The following is an 18,845-nucleotide window of genomic DNA, read 5'->3' as shown; positions in this document are numbered from 1 at the left end:
AAGAAGAAGAAGAATCAGCAGACATTTGAAGAGGTAGGAGAAGAGATGTCCAAGCCGAGAAAACAGTGAGAGCAATGGCCCTGAAATGGACCTGCGTTACTGGAGAGAGGGGAGCAGAGGAGATCGATGTGGGGCCTGGGAGCCGTGGAAGGAATTCGGATGTTACTCTCTGTGGCCTGGGTATAACTTTCGAGTTGGCTAAGATAGAAGTGAGTGTCGTCTTCTTTTTTATTAATTTTAAATAAACAAATTTCTTTTTAAAATTTATCTATTTATTTATTTGTGGCTGTGCCAGATCTTTCTTGGGTCTTCGCTGCTGCATGTGCACTTTTAGTTGCAACAAGTGGGGGCTACTCTCTAGGTGCAGTTTGCGGGCTTCTCATTGCAGCGGCTTCTCTTGTGGCAGAGCGTGGGCTCTAGGGTATATGAGCTGCAGTAGTGGCGGCACACAGGTTTAGGTACCCCACGACAGGTGGAACCTTCCCGCACCAAGGATCGAACCCACGTCCCCTGGGTTGGCAGGTGATTCCTTAACGGCTAGACCACCAGGGAACTCCAGGAGTGAGCATCTTCTGACTTGTGTTTCGTAGAAACACTCTGAGGAGAGCTGATTTAGGGGCCTGAGAGGGGCAGGGAGATGAGTGAGGTGGCGCCCATGGAGTTGGGGATGGTAAAGGTCAGGGCCAGGGCGGAGGGTGGAGGCCGAGAGGAGGGGTCCATCTGGGTTGTTTGGGAGGTCGGTGGAACCCAGCAAGGGTCCCAGTCATAGGCTCTGATGGTGTCTTGGCAGTGTTAGGAGTCCCGTCTTTGTGATTCTAAGGTTAACTTGCACACTTGTAACCTGGCACGGAGTGGGCACTTGGGACGTGTTTGCTGAAGAGATGACTAACGGAAAGAAAGGCCCTTTGTAAATGGAGACACGCCCTCTGAGAAATGGCTGCAGCCTCCCCTCCCCGCTGCCTCCCTCCTTACGGACATTCCCCTCCCATCATCCCTGTCCTTGAATCACCTCCAGGCACATCCTGCTTCTGATAGGCAGGATTTTAGAAGCTCAACCTTCAGGTTCTCGTATTTTCTTAGCCAGGAAACCTCTTTCCCATGGAAGCCTGATATGTAAATGAGATAGAAAGTTATTTTATAATTTCAAACACCCAAGAATCTGAGTAAAAGAAATGAAGAAAATTGACAGGATTCTCAGCAGTTATTGATATACAAATGATCCTTGAGAAAAATGGAGCTGTTTTATTGAATGCCATAATTTCAAATCAGGGCATTCCTGACAATGTGTTCTTTTTATATACCCAACAAAGAGCTCTCAGAGGCTTTCTGCAGGGAAACCCAGCCTCTGAAGTCAATTATTCCAGCATTTGGTTTCCTTTGTATTCAAGCACAATCCTGCTTCATCCATAGAAATATTTCCAAATGGTAAAAGTCTGTGTATGTGTATGTTTCAAAATTTTTATATAATTAAAGTATACAACATACATTTTTAAAAAATGCACCAAGCCTAAGTGTACAGGTCAGTAATACTCACAAAGAGAACACCACCATGTCCCTGGCACCCAGATGAAGACAGGGACCCTGGCCAGCCCCACAAGCCTTACTTGTGTCTCTTCCAGTCATTCACAGCTCACCTCTCTACAGAGTAACCATGATCTTGACCCTTAACACCCTAGGTTATTTTGGTCTCTTGAACTTTCACAGACATGAAATACAGGGCATATTCATTTGTATCTGGCTTGTGTTTGAGAGATTCATCTGTATTTTTTACAGCTGGAGTCTGTCTGTTCATTCTCATTGCTGTATAGTGTCCCATTGTATGAATATACCACAGTTTCAAAAAGCAATTTTTAAAATGTTTAAATGGTTTTTGCATATATTATTATTTTTTCTTTTTTTATTGGCATTTAATTGCTTTACAATGTTGTGTTTGTTTCTTCTGTATAACAAAGTGAGTCAGCTATATGTTACATATATCCCCTTCCCCAAATATGAAAGTTTCATGGATTTGCACGTCATCCTTGCACAGGGGTCGTGCTAATCTTCTCTGTCTTTTTCCAGTTTGGTGTATGTGCTGCTGAAGCAAGCACCAAATAGTGATTAAAAAAAACAAAACAAAAAAAAAACAGGTCACTAGGGGTAGTGGGCAGGGACTGACCCACAGGTAAGTTTCGGTTTATGCACCTAGTGTTTCTGTTTTGTCTTCACTGTCTTGGCTGCTGTTAAAAATCAACATCTGGCCTCTCTTAGAAGATCTGCTGTTTTTGGGCCCCCGATCTCAAGTGCCTGGAGCTGAATCCCGGCTGCCCCTTCTCAACAATGCTTTCTGTTCCCATTTTGCCACAGTCCCCACCACCCCCTATTGCACAGGCCCACCTTACCCACCAATATTGCCCACCTGGCCCTGTAAGCATTTTATTTTTTGTTAGTTACATATGACCTCTATTTTTAAAAACTTATTTTATTGAAGTATAGTTGACTTACAATGTTATGCTAATTTCTACTATACAGCAAAGTGATTCAGTTACACACATATGTATATACGTTCTTTTTCATATTCTTTTCCACTATGGTTTACCACAGGATATTGAATATAGTTCCCTGTGCTACTCAGTAGGACCTTGTTGTTTGGTCCTGTAAACACGTGAGTCTTCCACTCCAGCTTTAATTTAGCAGAAGTGGCCCCCAACATGCTTTATTCTGTGGTCTACACTACAGGAAAATCTGATCATTCAAGTTAGAATATAAATTGTCTCCACTGGGTTAAAATTTGGAAGGTATATTTGAATGCTTAAAAAATTTAGGACTCCCCTGGCACTCAGCTGCTAAGACTACACTTCTACTGTAGGGGCACAGGTTCAATCCCTGGTCAGGGAACTAAGATCCCATAGGTCTCTTAGTGGTGCAGCCAAATATATATATATATATATATATATATATATAGTCGTGTCTGACTCTTTGCAACCCCGTGGACTGTAGCCTACTAGGCTTCTCCGTCCATGGGACCCTCCAGGCAAGAATACTGGAGTGGGTTACCATTTCCTTCTCCAGGGGATCTTCCCAACCCAGGGATCAAACCTGGGTCTCCTGCATTGGAGGCAGACGCTTTAACCTTTGAGCCACCAGGGAAGTCCATACACACACACACACACACACACACACACACATGTATATATATTATCATTATTACTATTTTTAAAAGTTTTAAAATATATTTCATGATTATTGTTATTATCATTATTTCATGCATGCATGCTGTTGCTTCAGTCGTGTCTGACTCTTTGCGACCCTATGGACCATTAGCCGGCCAGGCTGCCTCTGTCCATGGGATTATCCAGGCAAGAATAGTGGAGCGGGTTGCCATGCCCTCCTCCAGGGGATCTTCCCGACCCAGGGATGAATCCGCATCTCTAATGTCTCCTGGATTGGCAGGCAGATTCTTTACCACTAGTGCCACCTGGGAAACCCATTATCATTATTATTATTAATCAAAAGATCTTTTAAAATATACAGTTGACCCTTGAGCAACATGGATTTGAACTGCGTGGATCCACCTTTATGCAGATATTTTTCAATAGTAAATATTACAATACTGCACAATCCATGGTTGGTTGAATCCATGGGTGCAGAACTGCAGATACTGGAGAAACCACTACTATGGAGGAACCATTGTAAGGTGGGCTGATATAAGTTATACACAGATTTTTGACTGCACGGAGGATGGGTGCCTGTAACCACGACTTTGTTCAGGGTCAACTGTATTCAAATGTATAGTAAAGGCCATAATTAAATATGATTCTGATGATTTGGAATCAAATCCTGGCTCTATTACTCAGGAGCTGTGTGACCTCAGGTAATTGTGGTACCTCTCTGTGCCACAGTACAAAGGGGGATACTAATATTTACCTCACTGGGTTCTTATGAAGATTAAATGAACTAATACTTATAACAATGTTAGACAAGCATCTGACACATAATAAATATTCAACATATGTTAGGCTTTTATTATTTTTAAATTTTGTGGGCAGACCAATCATCTGACCTGCTAAGGTAACAAACCATCTCAGTTTGCCCAAGACTTGAGAGGGCTTTCAGGAATCAGGACTTGCACTGCTAAAACTGGAAAGTGAAAGTCGCTCAGTCATGGCTGACTCTTTGTGACCCCATGGACTATATAGTCCATGGAATTCAAAAGTGGAAAAGTCCCGGGCAAAAAAGGATCAACTGGTCACCCTCGGTCTTCCTAACAGTGACCCTTCACTATAACATAACAGACTGGGGCTCTTACTTAAAAAAAATAGCCATTTTATTTATTTATACTTATTTATTTGTGACTGCACTGGGTCTTCACTGTTGTGCATGAGCTTTCTCTAGGGGCGAGCGGGGGCTACTCTTCTTTGCAGTGCTCAGGCTTCTCATTGCGATGGCTTCTCTTGTTACGGAGCACGTGGTCTCAAGAGCACAAGGGCTTCAGTAGTTATGGCACACGCGCTTAGTTGCTGCATAGCATGTGGAGTCTTCCCAGACCAGTGACGGAACCCATCTTCCCAGACCAGTGATGGAACCCGTTGGCAGGTGGACTCTTCACCACTGAACCACCAGGGAAGTCCCACCATTAACATTTGGGGCTGAATAATTCTCTGTTGGGGAGAGAAGCTGCCTTGTTCATTGTGGGATGTTTAGCAGCATCCCTGGCCTGCACCCACTTGATGCCAGCAGCACCCTCACAACCAATTATGACAACTGAAAATGTCTTCAGATGTTGCCAGATGTCTCCTGAGAAGCAAGATCTCCAGGTCGAGAACCACTGGCTCAACTGAGGCAAATTTAATGAATGGCGTGTTTACAGAGGTGTGGGCAGGCTAAGGGATACCTCAGGGAGCAGTGACACACCCAGGGTCTAGAATATGGGGAACTGATCTCACCCCCAGACCTGCAGGAGTTTGAGAGGGAACAGAGTTACTGCTCCCGGAAGTAGCTGGAACTGTGAAAGTGAGGCCGTGGAGAAGTGCAGGCCCTGTCAAATGAGGGGCTATGTGGCGTAAATAGCCATGCTTCTTCCTCATCCCGCCTGTTAATCTCCCCTTGATGGCTCTCTTTGGCGGAATCCAGTGAGAAGTCAGGAGGCATGGGCGCCTCCTGGTGCACAAAACAGAGCTGATGAGGGTGTGTGGAGGTGCTGGACGGACAGACAGGAGCCATCACAGGGAGGCAGCAGCAGGCCTCAGACACTGGACATTTGAGTCCGGTCTTGTAAATTACGTAGGAGTTTTCCAGGTAGAGCAAATGGGGAAAGGGTATTTCACCCAGAGGGAACAGCATGTACAAAGGCATGGAGTTACAAAAGAGCCTGGCTCCCACTTCACTGTTTATTTAATCATGATTATTTGTTTGATTGATTGACTCTGTTCTAAAACACTCGAAAGGTACAAAGGCATAAAATTAAAAGTAGAGCTTCCTCCCACCCCTGACCCCAGCTGCCCTAACCTCCCAGAGGCCACCTTTCTCTCCAGGCTCCTCTCACTTCTAGAAATAGTCAGTGCAAATACTAGCTAGTAATGTATATGACATGTGTCACAAACTCCTAATTTGACTTAATTTCACTGATGTTTGTGGACCCCCTGTGGTGTGCAGAGAAACAGGTGGAGAGCTCTGACCTTGAACCCCAAGCCCAGCCCTTCACAAAACACCATGCAGTTTTAGGCACATCACTCTCAGCTTCCCATATCCTCTTCCAAGAAAGGAGTGTCTCCAAGGGTTCTGCCAGCTCTGTGGGGTTTCCCTACAGTTGTGTAGTTCAACTGATGGTTTGTGAATTAAATGGAATTAAAGCTGAACCTGGTAGCTCAGACAGTAAAGAATCTGCCTGCAATGCAGGAGATCCAGGTTCAATCCCTAGGTTGGAAAGATCCCCCCTGGAGAAGGGAATGGCAAGCCACTTCAGTGTTCTTGCCTGGAGAATCCCATGGACAGAGGAGCCTGGGATCCATGGGTCCATGGGATCGCAAACAGTCGGACATGACTGAGCAACTAACACTTTCACTTTTCAAAGCTGAACCACTAGCAAGAAGCAAATTGTAACAAAAGAGCCTTGGGTCTCTCTCAGGCCCATGTGTTGTCATTTTAGGGAGATGAATGAGGTTTCTGTCTCCAAAGACATGCTCTTGAATGAGCCAACAGAATCGTTGTCTAAGAAGAGAGTGCCTACAGTACTATAACCTTGAGCATGGGCTGACTTGGGAGCTGGTTGGCTCCAACCAACTGGGTGGCACTTAGCCTGGCTCTGAGCTGCCCAGGAAAGACTAGACCCTGCTGGGCTACCCCTAGCTGGTGTGTGAAGCTCTCAGGGGAATTTAAGATCAAAAGGAGGAACTGGGAAGGCTATCAAGCTACAGTTACAGGGAGCCTGATGGCCAACTGGTATACCTGATGGTACCTGGAAGCAAGCAAAGAAGTCTGGGTACCATTTGCCCAGCCAGAAGCCCAGAAACCAGAGCAACCCAGGTCACCAGGAGCAGACGAGAACAGGGTTATTCCTTACCTCTGTTTTTCCTTTCTGATCTGTCTTGTCACCATAAAACTCGGTTCTTTTCTGACAATACCCGTATTTCCAGCACTTGGGGCAAAGTTGCCTACCACAGTTGGACCACCTGCCTTGTTTTAGATGCTGACCACACACCAGCCTTCAGTTCCTGGCTACTATTCAAGAAGGTCTTGATGACCCCCACTTTGCAAACAAGAAAAACTGAGGCTCGGAAAGGAGAGATGCAGGGCATTGTGAGGTCAGGGATTGTAAATATATATAGTGATACCAACAGGCCTTTTGTGTTGGAGAGGTACGGAGTTTTGAGCACAGAGTCAGAGAACCTTAGAAGTCCAGGAGGGCTGGGTTCACAGGTTACCAGTACAGTCCACACCTGCATCTGATCACCACACCACGGATTAAGTGTCTCTCTAGGGTCCATTTCCCATGCATTCAGGCCTCTTCTTCTCTCACCTGGCATCTTGTTCCAGCCTCCTCCCTGGTCCCTCTTCTTTTCAAAACTACAAGCAGCAGCCAGAGGCATTTTTCTAAACTCTAAGCAGACTGTGTCCCTCTTTCTCTTAAAACCCTTCATTGGCTCCCCTTTGCCCTCAGGATAAAGTTCAAATTCCTTGACATGGTTTACTAAATCATCTGTCTCTTGCCACTCTGCCTCTCTCCAACACCCCCACCCCCAGCTCTGCACCAACTCGGACAAGCCTCGGTTTAATTGACCAGATACGCCACATGCTCTCTCCCTCCCTCCCTAACCCCTGGACCTTTGCACTTGCCGTTCCACTCACTTGGAACACAGTGCACTCTAGCACTCCCTTTCCCTGGTTGAATATTCTCTCTCTTTTCCTAGCTCCTCTGGGAAGTTATTTCTGCTCACACCCCTCCCAAGGAGGCTGGGTTGGTGCCTCCTTCCAATCCACAGTTGGAACGTCCACCCCCACCCACAGTTCTCGCCTACCTGTATGACAATTCACTGTGGGTCATACATGCCTATGTGCTTGCCTGTGTCCCCTTGCCTCCCCCAAGAGGGAGGGCAGGAACAGGGATTTTCTTTTCTCTGCCACGCCCCTAGCTCCTGACATTGTGCCTGGAAAAGAAGAGTTTCTGAACAAAAATACGTGTTGATGTTGTTGTTCTGTTCTTAGTCATATCCAGCTCTTTGTGACCCCAGGGACTGAAGCATGCCAGGCTTCCCTGTCCTTCACTATCTTCTGGAGTCTTCTCAAACTCATGTTCAGTGAGTCAGTGATGCCATCTAACCATCTCAGGAGGTGACTGAGGATGAGAGGATGAGATGTATTGATAGATGATTCATACTATGTCAGAATCAGAGAATCACTGAGTCTTAGAATCATGGACTTGGTGAGACAGAAACCTAAAATCTCAGAGTCATATAATCACAGAATATTAGAAACACACAAACTGGGAATTCAAGAAGCTTAGCATCTCAGTATTGGAAGAATTCTTGCATAGGCACCTTGTCCAAGGACTATTAGTGAATTTGGAAAGTCTTAATTGTGCCCTTCTATATTATTGAGTTTATATTTTTACATATGTTTATATAATATTACACTTATACCTTTTAAATATTTATGTAAATGTGTTCTATAATATTTATTAAACACCTAGTTTTTTATTATTCAATACTTACTGAGCCAATCATCGTGCTGGGCAACTGTTTTTTGTTTTTTTTTTTTAATCTATGGTTGTATAATAAATTATCCTAGTTTGAAACAGCAAACATTTTTGACATCACAATTTTTGTATGATAGGGCTTCAGGAGTGGCTTACCTCGATGGTATGGGTCTTTCATGAGGTTGCAATCAAATTGGCAGCCAGGGCTTGACCATGGCTGGAAGATCCACTTCTGAGATGGTGCCCTCACATGGCTGGCAGCTGACAGGGGGCCTCAGCTCCTCTCCATGTGGACCCCACCACAGGGCTGCTTGAGGTTCCTTACAACGTGGCTGCTGGCTTCCTCAGAGCATGTAATCCAAGATGGCAAAATGAAAACCACCACGTCTTTCATAACCTCGCCTTCAAAGTCACACTTCTAAATTTCCACAATATCCTAGTGATTACACTGGACATTCCTATTCGGTCTGGGAGAGAACAATACAGCAGTGTGCGTACCAGGAAGTGGGGCTCATTGGGGGCCATCTTGGAGACTGGCTTCCACAGCAGTGTTGAACAAGACTGACAGCAGACTAGAGTTGACAGTTTGGGCAGAAAGAATAGAGGAAGACAAATCGTTATACGAAGGAATAATTTCAGATAGTGGTAAGCACAATGACAAAAATCAAACAAGATGGTAAGTTAGAGCAAGGGTCAGCAAACTATGATCACTGGCCCAATCTGATCTGCTGCCGACTTTTGTCAATAAAGTTTTATTGAAACTCAGCCATGCCCATTCACCTTCATACTGTTTATGGCTGCCTTCCTTCTGTAACAGCAGATTTAAGTAGTTGCAACTGAGACCATCTAGCCTGCAATGCTTCATCTATTTAGCTAACTTGGTCAGAGAAGGCCACTCCAAAAGGCAACATTTGAGCAGAGACCTGAATGGTTAAAAGGAACTGGCCAGGAGGAGAGCTGAAAGAATGTTCCAGAAAAATGGAACATCAGGGTAAAGGCTGTGAAGCTGTGAGATGAGAACAGTTTTGGTGTTTTGAGGAACAAAGGGGAGGCCAAGGGGTTGGAACAGAGTGAACAAGGGGCAGGGTGATAAGCGAGGATCTCAGATAAACAGTCAGGAGCCACTTTATGTAGAATGTTGGGGCCCTAGTGAGGAGGTTGGATTTTGTTCTAGGAATAATGGGAAGCCATTGGAGGCTTTTAAGAGGGAGAGGTTGGATCTGATGTGAATGGGAAAGATGACAAGTATGATTTGGCCCCATCCTCTGAATAAGACAGTGCCTCTACTGCTCCTGTAAGCGCAGCTGTCCCAGAACTTGTGGGTCTTAGAAGATCCAGGTAAAGACCTTCAGTGTATTTTACTAACTACATGCTCAGGGCTCAGGAATCACTCTGGCCAGAAAGTCCTCTCCCTTGACCTGCTTGGAGTCTCTGATCTCTCATCCCAGCTTGCCTCTTCTGGATCTAGGACATCTGTGAAATTGGAAAGGCCATTCAGTTTTGAGTCCTGGATTCCAGACTTTTCCTGACACTGACTTACCTGTGACCATGAGAGAATCAGGAAAACCCTCCGGACCTCAGTTTTCTCATCTGTAAAATAAGTGAGAGTCTGGTCTGCTTGGGGCAAGACAGGCGATTAAGGGTGGGGTTGTGCTGGACACATGCACCATAGTTCTAGGCCGAGCCCAAAGGACATGTATTGGCCCAGAATGGGGTGGGCTTGGTCAGGCTGAGGTTGCTGACTTGGGTGATGGGTAAAAAAGGCCATTGGTCCATTGGGCAAAAGGCTTCTGGCAAGCCCTTTCCTGATTAAATTTTGAACAACAGGGAAGCTTGCTGCCTCCCAGATCCCCTTAGGGATGGCAGACTTTGCCTGGGGGCGAGACTGTGGATAGAGATGGGAAATCAGTGTCCATGTACAAGTCAGCTTTGGATATTAGACAGAGCACAGGATCTGTTTATCAGAGAGCCCCCCCCCCTTATTTAACCCATGCCCTCTTTTATCCCCAGCTTTCTCACCTGTGAAATGGGTAGAATCCAACCTAAGATGTTTTACGGTTGTAAGAGGCCCTAGCATTTTGTGTACTATTATGAACCGGAGGCGGCAATGGCACCCCACTCCGGTACTCTTGCCTGGAAAATCCCATGGATGGAGGAGCCTGGAAGGCTGCAGTCCATGGGGTCGCTAGGGGTCGGACACGACTGAGCGACTTCACTTTCAATTTTCACTTTCATGCATTGGAGGAGGAAATGGCAACCCACTCCAGTGTTCATGCCTGGAGAATCCCAGGGACGGGGGAGCCTGGTGGGCTGCCGTCTGTGGGGTCACACAGAGTCGAACACGACTGAAGTGACTTAGCAGCAGCATGAAAGAAAACACACTGACAAGTAAGTTATGACATAATGCTTTCTCATCACTTAGAATTTTTATTTTATTTTTATTAAAGAGCTCTGAGACTTATTTAGATGTTATCTTTAAAAGCATACAACACCCTTGCACATAGATATAAAGGAGAATCTAAGTGAAATAAATTAGTTAAGAACTCCTAAAACTTCTTTCCGGTCAGCATCCAGCTCACCTAGATAACTTTTCAGCACAACACCTTCCTTGTCCATATTTTTTCCTGTATTACTGTTGAAAGATTTGATCACCCACCACTCCTTGAAAGAAGGCTCCACGACGGTCTTCAGGACCTTCTTCCAACCTGTTTAGTCCAATTCTGCAGGTTTGACCCTGGGGCTTTCTTGCTCTTATTGGAAGATGTCAATGGAAGGTTTTCAGGAAGCAACCAGGACTCAAACGGTCCTTAAATCAGTGGTTTGTGAGGAATACACAGAGGGGGCAGTGGGTCAGTCAGGCCACCAGAAATGATGACCAGAACCAACCAGGTATGACTGCCACCTGATTTGACCAGCGGTGAAGTCAGATATGATTGATTTAAAGACATATCCTAACCTCAGAGACGTCATGGGGAAAAAAAAGATGCATTGAAGAATTAAAAAAAAAAAATCACAGCCACTGCTGCCTGTTGGGTTTCTGCAAGGATGAAGGGTGGAAAGCATGGGACCAGCTCTGCAGAAGCCATCCCTGGGCAGCTCTCAACTGTCCCCTGACTCTCCTGCCTGGAGCATCGCCCTAGCACGGCTGCTCAGGTTTATGGCGACAATCGCTGCTGCCGCCAGACGTGATCTCAAAGCCATAAAGGCCTTTTACAGTTTCACTCTCCCCTGAGATAAGCTCAGGGAGCCCTTCTCAAGGCCGGGGAGCAATTTCAGAGCCACAGGGGGAGGGGCCAGTGTTGCACAAGTCGGGGAAACGGAACAGGTTTTATGGCCCCGACTTCTCTAAAAACACTGTGTTCTCATATCCTCAGTTTGAACTTGCTGGTGACACCTCAGCACCTGGAGCACAGTGACATTCATTCATTCGTTCATTCACGTGTTCATTCATTCATTCAACAAACAGAGGAGAGAGTGCAAGGCACACCGCTGTGACGGTCTGTGTGGACCCAGGGCAAGTCACTTACTCTCATCTGTAAATCAAGTACGGTTCACTGAACCTGCCTGTTAAGCCAGCCACGTGAGACAGGGAGTAAGGCAGCACCCTCAGCACGCAGTAGGCCCGCAACCAACATTGCCTGAATTGCTTTCCCTCTCCATCGACATCTGTCTCACCTGTCCTTGGTCCCTTTTCCTCCTTCTTTCTTTCTTTCTTTTAAAAAAGTATTTTTTAAAAATATTTTTTAGAAGTATTTTTTAAAAAGAATTTGTTACAATACTACTTTTGCTTTATGTTTTGGTTTTGGGGCTGCAAGGCAGGTAGAATCTGAGCTCCCTGACTAGGGATCGAACCCATATTCCCTGCATTGGAAGGCTAAATCTTACCCACTGGACCACTGGGGATGTCCTCCTTTTCCTCTTTCTGACCAGGATGGTGGAGGGACCCAGACTACAGTCACCGCTACAGTGCTCTACCGCGTATACATCCTCTTTTAAATAAGTTCAAGCGACTCTGGCTTTTTTTCTTTCATTAAAAAAAAAAACTAAGGTACTAATTTCCATATTCTAAATCTGACTTCTTTTCATGCATGGCTCTGCAAGTTTTGGCAACTGTATATAGTGAAATATACACCACAGTCAAGATGCAGAGCATTTCTATCACCCCAAGACCCCTCCCCTATACTCCTTTGTATTTAAACCCCCCAACCCAGCCCTCGCCCCTGGCAACCACAGTGTCTGTCCCAAGAGCTTTTGCCCTCACATCAAATCCCTCTCCTGCTTCTAATTTTATTTGCCAGAAAGAGCTCCCCAGGACCTCCTAACCCCAAGTGTTTGCCTGATTAGGGAAGGCCCAAGAAGGATAATCTATACATCATAAAGTCACTGGCTTGGGACCTTCATTACGTCTGCAGAGTCCCTTCACGGCAGCTCCTAGATTTGTGTCTGATTGAGAAGTATAGAGAAGTGCGCAGAGACCAGGGGGTGGGAATCACCTTAGAATTTCGCCTACCACACCAGCCTATCCAAGCTGTCATTGTGTCTCCCCTGAACCACAGCACAGAAGCACCACTGGGCTTTTCTGCTTCCATTCTTGTTCCTTGGAGGCTGTGCGCTACACAGTGAAGAGTGGTCTTTTAAAAACATGAATCAGATCACATCACTTCCCTGTTGGAAAACGTCTGAGAGTTTTCATTCTCGTGGCCCCACCTGGTCCTGCCCACCTCTCAGACTCCATTGCCTCCCACTCTGCTCCAGACACATGGACCACGGTGCTCAGCCCCTAAGATGCTCAGCTGGCTCCTGCTGCAGGGCTTTTACACTTGAGGCTACCTGGTGTTCCTTTCCCCCAGCCCCTCCTTAGCCTCCAGATCTCAGCCCAGATTCGCCTCTTTGGGGAGGTTCTCCCTGATCCCCTAAAGTGATGTCATCACATCCTAAGCACTTTCAATTGAACCCCTTTTATTTCCTGTTCACTCATTCACAATACCTTGTTTTACTTTCAAAGAACTTGACTGTTGGACCATCTGACAGCTCTTGACTATTTCAAATTATCTTTTTAAAAGAGTACTGCATTTTTGTTTAATTTAAAAAATGCTATTGCATTTTTCTATTTAAAAAAATTATTTATGTATTTGGCTGTTCTGGGTCTTAGTTGCAGCATATGAACTCTAAGTTGCAGTATGTGGGATATAGTTCCCTGACCAGGGATTGAACCTGGGCCCCCTGCATTGGAAGCACAGAGTCTTAGCCACAGGACCATGAGGGAAGTCCCTCAAATTACCTTTTTAAATGTATTCACTCAAGTATTGTCTGTCTGTTCCCTCTAGGAGCTAAACCTCATGAAGTCAGGGACTTTATCTGTCTTGCCCACCTGTGTACCTGGTGCCTAGACAGCGACCCAGCACATAATGGGCACTCACTACGTATTTGTTGAGTGAGTGAATGAATGACCATTTCTTTTGGATTGGTCCCTTCCTCTACATCTCTATTGCCTCCATATGGTACCAGCTTCACCATCTCTTACCTGGTCCAGCACACGAGCATCTTCACTGGTCTTCCTGCTCACAGCTGCACCCCATCCAATCCATCTTTGACAAAGCTGCCAGAGTGACCCCTTAAAAAACACAGATCTGGCCACAACCTTCCCCCAGTCTCCTATCTCCAGTGATTTTTCTATTTCCCCTAAATAAATTCCAGGTGCCCAGTGTTTGAGGCCCCCACCCCCTGGCCCAGACCATCCAACATGGCATGCTTCCAGGTGTGGATTGAAGACTTCAGTGGGCATGCTGAGTGACTTCAGGGTTACACAGAGATGGCATTCAATGCCATTGCCACCAAAGCCTGTCTCTTTACAAGTCTTCCTCCCTTTCAAAAACTTTACAGAGAAAGTTTGGATAGCACATCTCTTTAGAAATTTGTCAATTTCCCATTTGAAGAGGAAAGTACAGAACTTCCCCTGGGTGATCCTCTCTGGCTCCACCTTAAAAATAAATCACTTATTTTTTGCTGTAATTTTGCAATCATCGTCTATCTACATGGCAAAGTGATACTGGTTTTCCATTTACATCAGTGATCAATGTAAAGAGAATGCTTATGAGTTGACTGAAAGAAACACAGTGGGAATTTCCTGACAATCCAGTGGTTAGGACTCTGAGCTTTCACTGCCAAGGGCTGGGGTTCAATCCCTAGTCAGGGAAATAGGATCCTCCAGGCTTCGCGGTGTGGCCAAAAAAATCATTAATTAAGTAAAATCAGACTACCTTATTTTAAAAAATAAAGAAAAATGGTAAGTAAGTAAGGTGCAGTGGTACTCGGGTGTGGAGGAGATGTGACGAGTACAGTGACTGCAGGTTGGGAAACGCTGGTCTCCATCCTTCCTCCCATGCACCTGCTGCCTGCCATGACTCACTGCTCCATCTCCCTCTTTCTCCCTAAACACACACCCATCTTTTCTCTGCCTCACCCCTGCCTCTAAATCTTCCAGCAAATGAGACTTTCCCAGACTGCCGTCATCCCCCCATTCAAAGGACCACCCCCACTGCTGTCACTCTCTTTTGGCTCTTAATATTCAACTGCTTGTAATTTTTTTTTTTAATTGTTGATTGACTTTGCTGCACTGGGTCTTCTTTGCCGTGCACGCGCTTTCTCTAGTGCAGTGAGAGGGCGCTACTCTTCGTTGCGGTGCTCAGGCTTTAGGCGCATGGGCTCGGTAGTTGTGGTGTATAGTAAGTGTGCTCTGTTGCATGCGGGGTCTTCCCACATCAGGGATGGAACCCGTGTCCCCTGTGTTGGCAGGTGGATTCTTAACCACTGGACCACCCGGGTCCCTGCTTACAAGTCCCTGCTTGTAATTTTCCCTTCTATAAGAAAAAATTGTAAACTAAGAGGGAGGTACCTCATGGTTCTACCCCTCCGTAAACCCCAGGATGCTTTGGCACAAGGCTCCACCCCTCAGTATTTGTCAAATAATGAACTTTTATCCGTTCGCACTGCTTCTGTGGTCAGCATACAGTGACTGACTCATCGGCTTCCTCCCAGGTCCCATCATGGTGGCTCCTGGGGTCAGACAATGGACGTTTGAATCTCGGCTGTTGGGCCAGCTCTGAACCGTGGACAAATGCCATCCTCATTTGTAAAATAGAACAATAGGAACACCTGACTCAGGGTGTTGTCATGGGGATGAACATATGCCCAACAATGTTTGGCAGAGAGGAAGTGGTCAATAAATGTGGGTCTTGAAACAGGATGTGGTTGTAGCTTCTCCATCATTAGATGGTGGCAGAGAATCCTGTAAGACAGGTCTCTTGGGTCTTGCCTTGGAATTTACAGATGACGCACTGATCCAAGAAACGTAGGACAAAGGTGATCTGGGTTCCACAGAAGAGGAAGTAGGGTGGTCCCACCAGTTTGGGGTGATTGCATGGACATTCCTTTGGATGGTCACACAACCCATCACCCAGAGTCCCTCCCACTTCTTCCCGTTTATTGAGGGGTTCCATCTGGGATAAAGAGATCAAAGCACCCAGTGTCATGGCTGGTGAAGGAGCCTCTGTAGTGGGTAGGTGAATTCCCAATTCTTGGGGGCCCACATGGGTTGGTTGAAGAAGGCTGGGTTTGAGTCCTGGCTCAACTGCTCCCTGGCTTTGTGCCTGGGACAAGTTCCTTCACCTCTCTGAACCTCGGTTTCATCATGTCTAAAATGGTGATCATGGGATGTGGTGTTTGCCACTCAAGCTGATGTTGTTTTGCAACGAAAATGGAAACCAAGCTTGCGACTCTGGCTGCCCAGGTGGAGATTTGAGATTAACGAGGGCAAAGGGCTGATGAGGTTGGAGGAGCCAAGGCCAGAGGAATTTATGGCAGCCCAGGGTTTATGGTTTTGATATGGATTTATTAAGCACGCTCTAGGACTGCAATAGCCTGCTCTGTCCCCCACCCCCGCGTCCATGCTGGCAGCAGCATGGACGAGGTTTCTGATGCAACATTAGAGAGATTACTTCCTGGTGCTCGTGAGTAGAGGAAAGGCCCAGGGGACGGTAGGAGTGGCCCTGGGGATCAGGCTGCAGCGAAAGTGTGCTTTTGAGGCTGGAGAACTCAGTGGTTAGCTTCTCACTAGACAGGAGCTGAGTGAAGAGTCTACACTCACAAAGCCCCTCCTGAGCGGGCACTCTGTACACCTTATATACATGGCAGCTGTCATAGCTGTTGTGATCTCATTCAGTTCAATCCTGACAAACCCCTGGAGGGAGGATCATTTCCGTTTTAGAGATGAGGCTCAGAGAGGAGTGACCTGAAAGTCAATCACCGAGATATGTGACTCCCAGCTCAGAGCTTTGGTCCCCTCCCTTTGTAAAACAGAAAGGGTCACCCTGCTCTACCGTCACCCTTGACCACACCTAGGCATCCACTGCCCAGCCATAAGCAAGCCTCCATCCCACCATCACCAAATGCTGTGTTGTGCTGGTGAATGGTGAACAATTGGCCAGCCAGGAAACACCTTGAATTGCAGTGTTTGCCATTTTTTGTGGTGTAAATGCTTCCACCATTGCTATCCGTGTAGCATCGCCTATCACAGAATTGGAAAGAGCAACTAAAAAATCAAATCTCTCAGGCCAGCTCCAGCACACCCCTGAGCAAAAGCAAGGTTGTGGTGGCCGAAGTACAAGCCCAGCCTCCTGGGTTATCCGGGGAACAAGGTGGGTGCAGACCTGGCTGGGAATTCAGAATTTTATATTGGAGTACAGTTGATTGACAATGTTGTCTTAGTCTCAGGTGTACAGCAAAGTGATTGAGTTAAACATATACCTATTCTTTTTGAAGTTCTTTTCCCATTTATGTCCCAAAGAAAGGCAATGCCAAAGAATGCTCAAACTACTGTACAATTGCACTCATCTCACACGCTAGTAAAATAATGCTCAAAATTCTCCAAGCCAGGCTTCAACAATATGTGAATACCAGATGTTCAAGCTGGGTTTAGAAAAGGCAGAGGAACCAGAGATCAAATTGCCAACACCCACTGGATCATGGAAAAAGCAAGATAGTTCCAGAAAAACATCTATTTCTGCTTTATTGACTATGCCAAAGCCTGTGACTGTGAGGATCACAATAAACTGTGGAAAACTCTGAAAGAGATGAGAATACCAGACCACCTGACCTGCCTCTTGAGAAATCTGTATGCAGGTCAGGAAGCAACAGTTAGAACTGGACATGGAACAACAGACTGGTTCCAAATAGGAAAAGGAGTATGTCAAGGCTGTGTATTGTCACCCTGCTTATCTAACTTATATGCAGAGTACATCATGAGAAATGCTGGGCTGGAAGAAGCACAAGCTGGAATCAAGATTGCCCGGAGAAATATCAATAACCTCAGATACGCAGATCACACAGCCCTTATGGCAGAAAGGGAAGAAGAACTAAAGAGCCTCTTGATGAAAGTGAAAGAAGAGAGTGAAAAAGTTGGCTAAAGTTCAACATTCAGAAACCTAAGACAATGGCATCCAGTCCCATCACTTCATGGCATAGATAGGGAAACAGTGGAAACAGTGGCAGACTTTATTTTTTGGACTCCAAAATCACTGCAGATGGTGACTGCAGCCATGAAATTAAAAGACCCTTACTCCTTGGAAGACAAGTTATGACCAACCTAGATAGCATATTAAAAAGCAGAGACATTACTTTGCCAACAAAGGTCCGTCTAGTCAAGGCTATGGTTTTTCCAGTAGTCATGTATGGATGTGAGAGTTGGACTGTGAAGAAGGCTGAGTGCTGAAGAATTGATGCTTTTGAACTATGGTGTTGGAGAAGACTCTCAAGAGTCCCTTGGACTGCAAGGAGATCCAACCAGTCCATTCTAAAGATCAGCCCTGGGTGTTCTTTGGAAGGAATGATGCTAAAGCTGAAACTCCAGTACTTTGGCCACCTGATGCGAAGAGTTGACTCATTGGAAAAGACTCTGATGCTGGGAGGGATTGGGGGCAGGAGGAGAAGGGGACGACATAGGATGAGATGGTTGGATGGCATCACCAACTCAATGGAAATGAGTTTGAGTAAACGCTGGGAGTTGGACAGGGAGGCCTGGTGTGCTGCAGTCCATGGGGTTGCAGAGTTGGACATAACTGAGCGACTGAACTGAACTGAATTTCCCGTTTAAGCTATTACAGAATATCGAGTTGCATTCCCTGTGCTATATGGTAGGACCTTCTTGATTATCTCTTTTAAATACATTTATTCTTTTTTGAAAACAATGCTTACTTTTATGAGATTTCCTATGCCTGCTTGTTCCTCGTTGCTGGCAGGTTGACCCAGGTCCCTGGCAGTGACCCAGAACAGGGCTCCATCTCAGACCCTGATGGTCAGTGACAGACCCTGGAAACTTCTTGCCATTCTTCTTGCCATCACCTCCTCTCTTATCCCTCCCCTACTCTCTACATACTGAGCAGTTGGAATCAAGACACTAGACTTCAACTCCCACCTCTCAAGGAAAATTGCTTTCCCTGAGCCTCATTTACCTCATTGATAAAGCAAGAGGTAATCATGTCTACCTTGCTTACCTTGAGAAGATGAAAAAACCGTAACAGATATGAAAGCATTCTGCATATAGAAAAGAACTATCTGAATATTCTCATTCTTATTTCTAACACCTGAAGGGAAGAAAAGACACTCATCCAAGGAC

At 45.9% G+C, this 18,845-nt stretch overlaps 2 non-coding genes across 2 annotated transcripts; both read right to left on the bottom strand.

The window, feature by feature from the left end:
- Positions 1-1,987: 1,987 nt before the first annotated feature.
- LOC133259973 (U6 spliceosomal RNA) lies at positions 1,988-2,090 on the bottom strand. The gene has a single exon (XR_009740637.1). It is a non-coding gene; the product is annotated as a U6 spliceosomal RNA (small nuclear RNA).
- Positions 2,091-3,057: 967 nt separating this feature from the next.
- Positions 3,058-3,129, bottom strand: TRNAW-CCA (transfer RNA tryptophan (anticodon CCA)). Its single transcript has one exon. It is a non-coding gene; the product is annotated as a tRNA-Trp (tRNA).
- Between the last annotated feature and the right edge of the window lie 15,716 nt (positions 3,130-18,845).

The sequence above is a fragment of the Bos javanicus genome, chromosome 13 (genome assembly GCF_032452875.1).
Source record: "Bos javanicus breed banteng chromosome 13, ARS-OSU_banteng_1.0, whole genome shotgun sequence".
NCBI lineage: Eukaryota > Metazoa > Chordata > Mammalia > Artiodactyla > Bovidae > Bos > Bos javanicus.
Note: the sequence above shows the minus strand (reverse complement) of the source record. Positions and strands in the feature narration are given on the sequence as shown.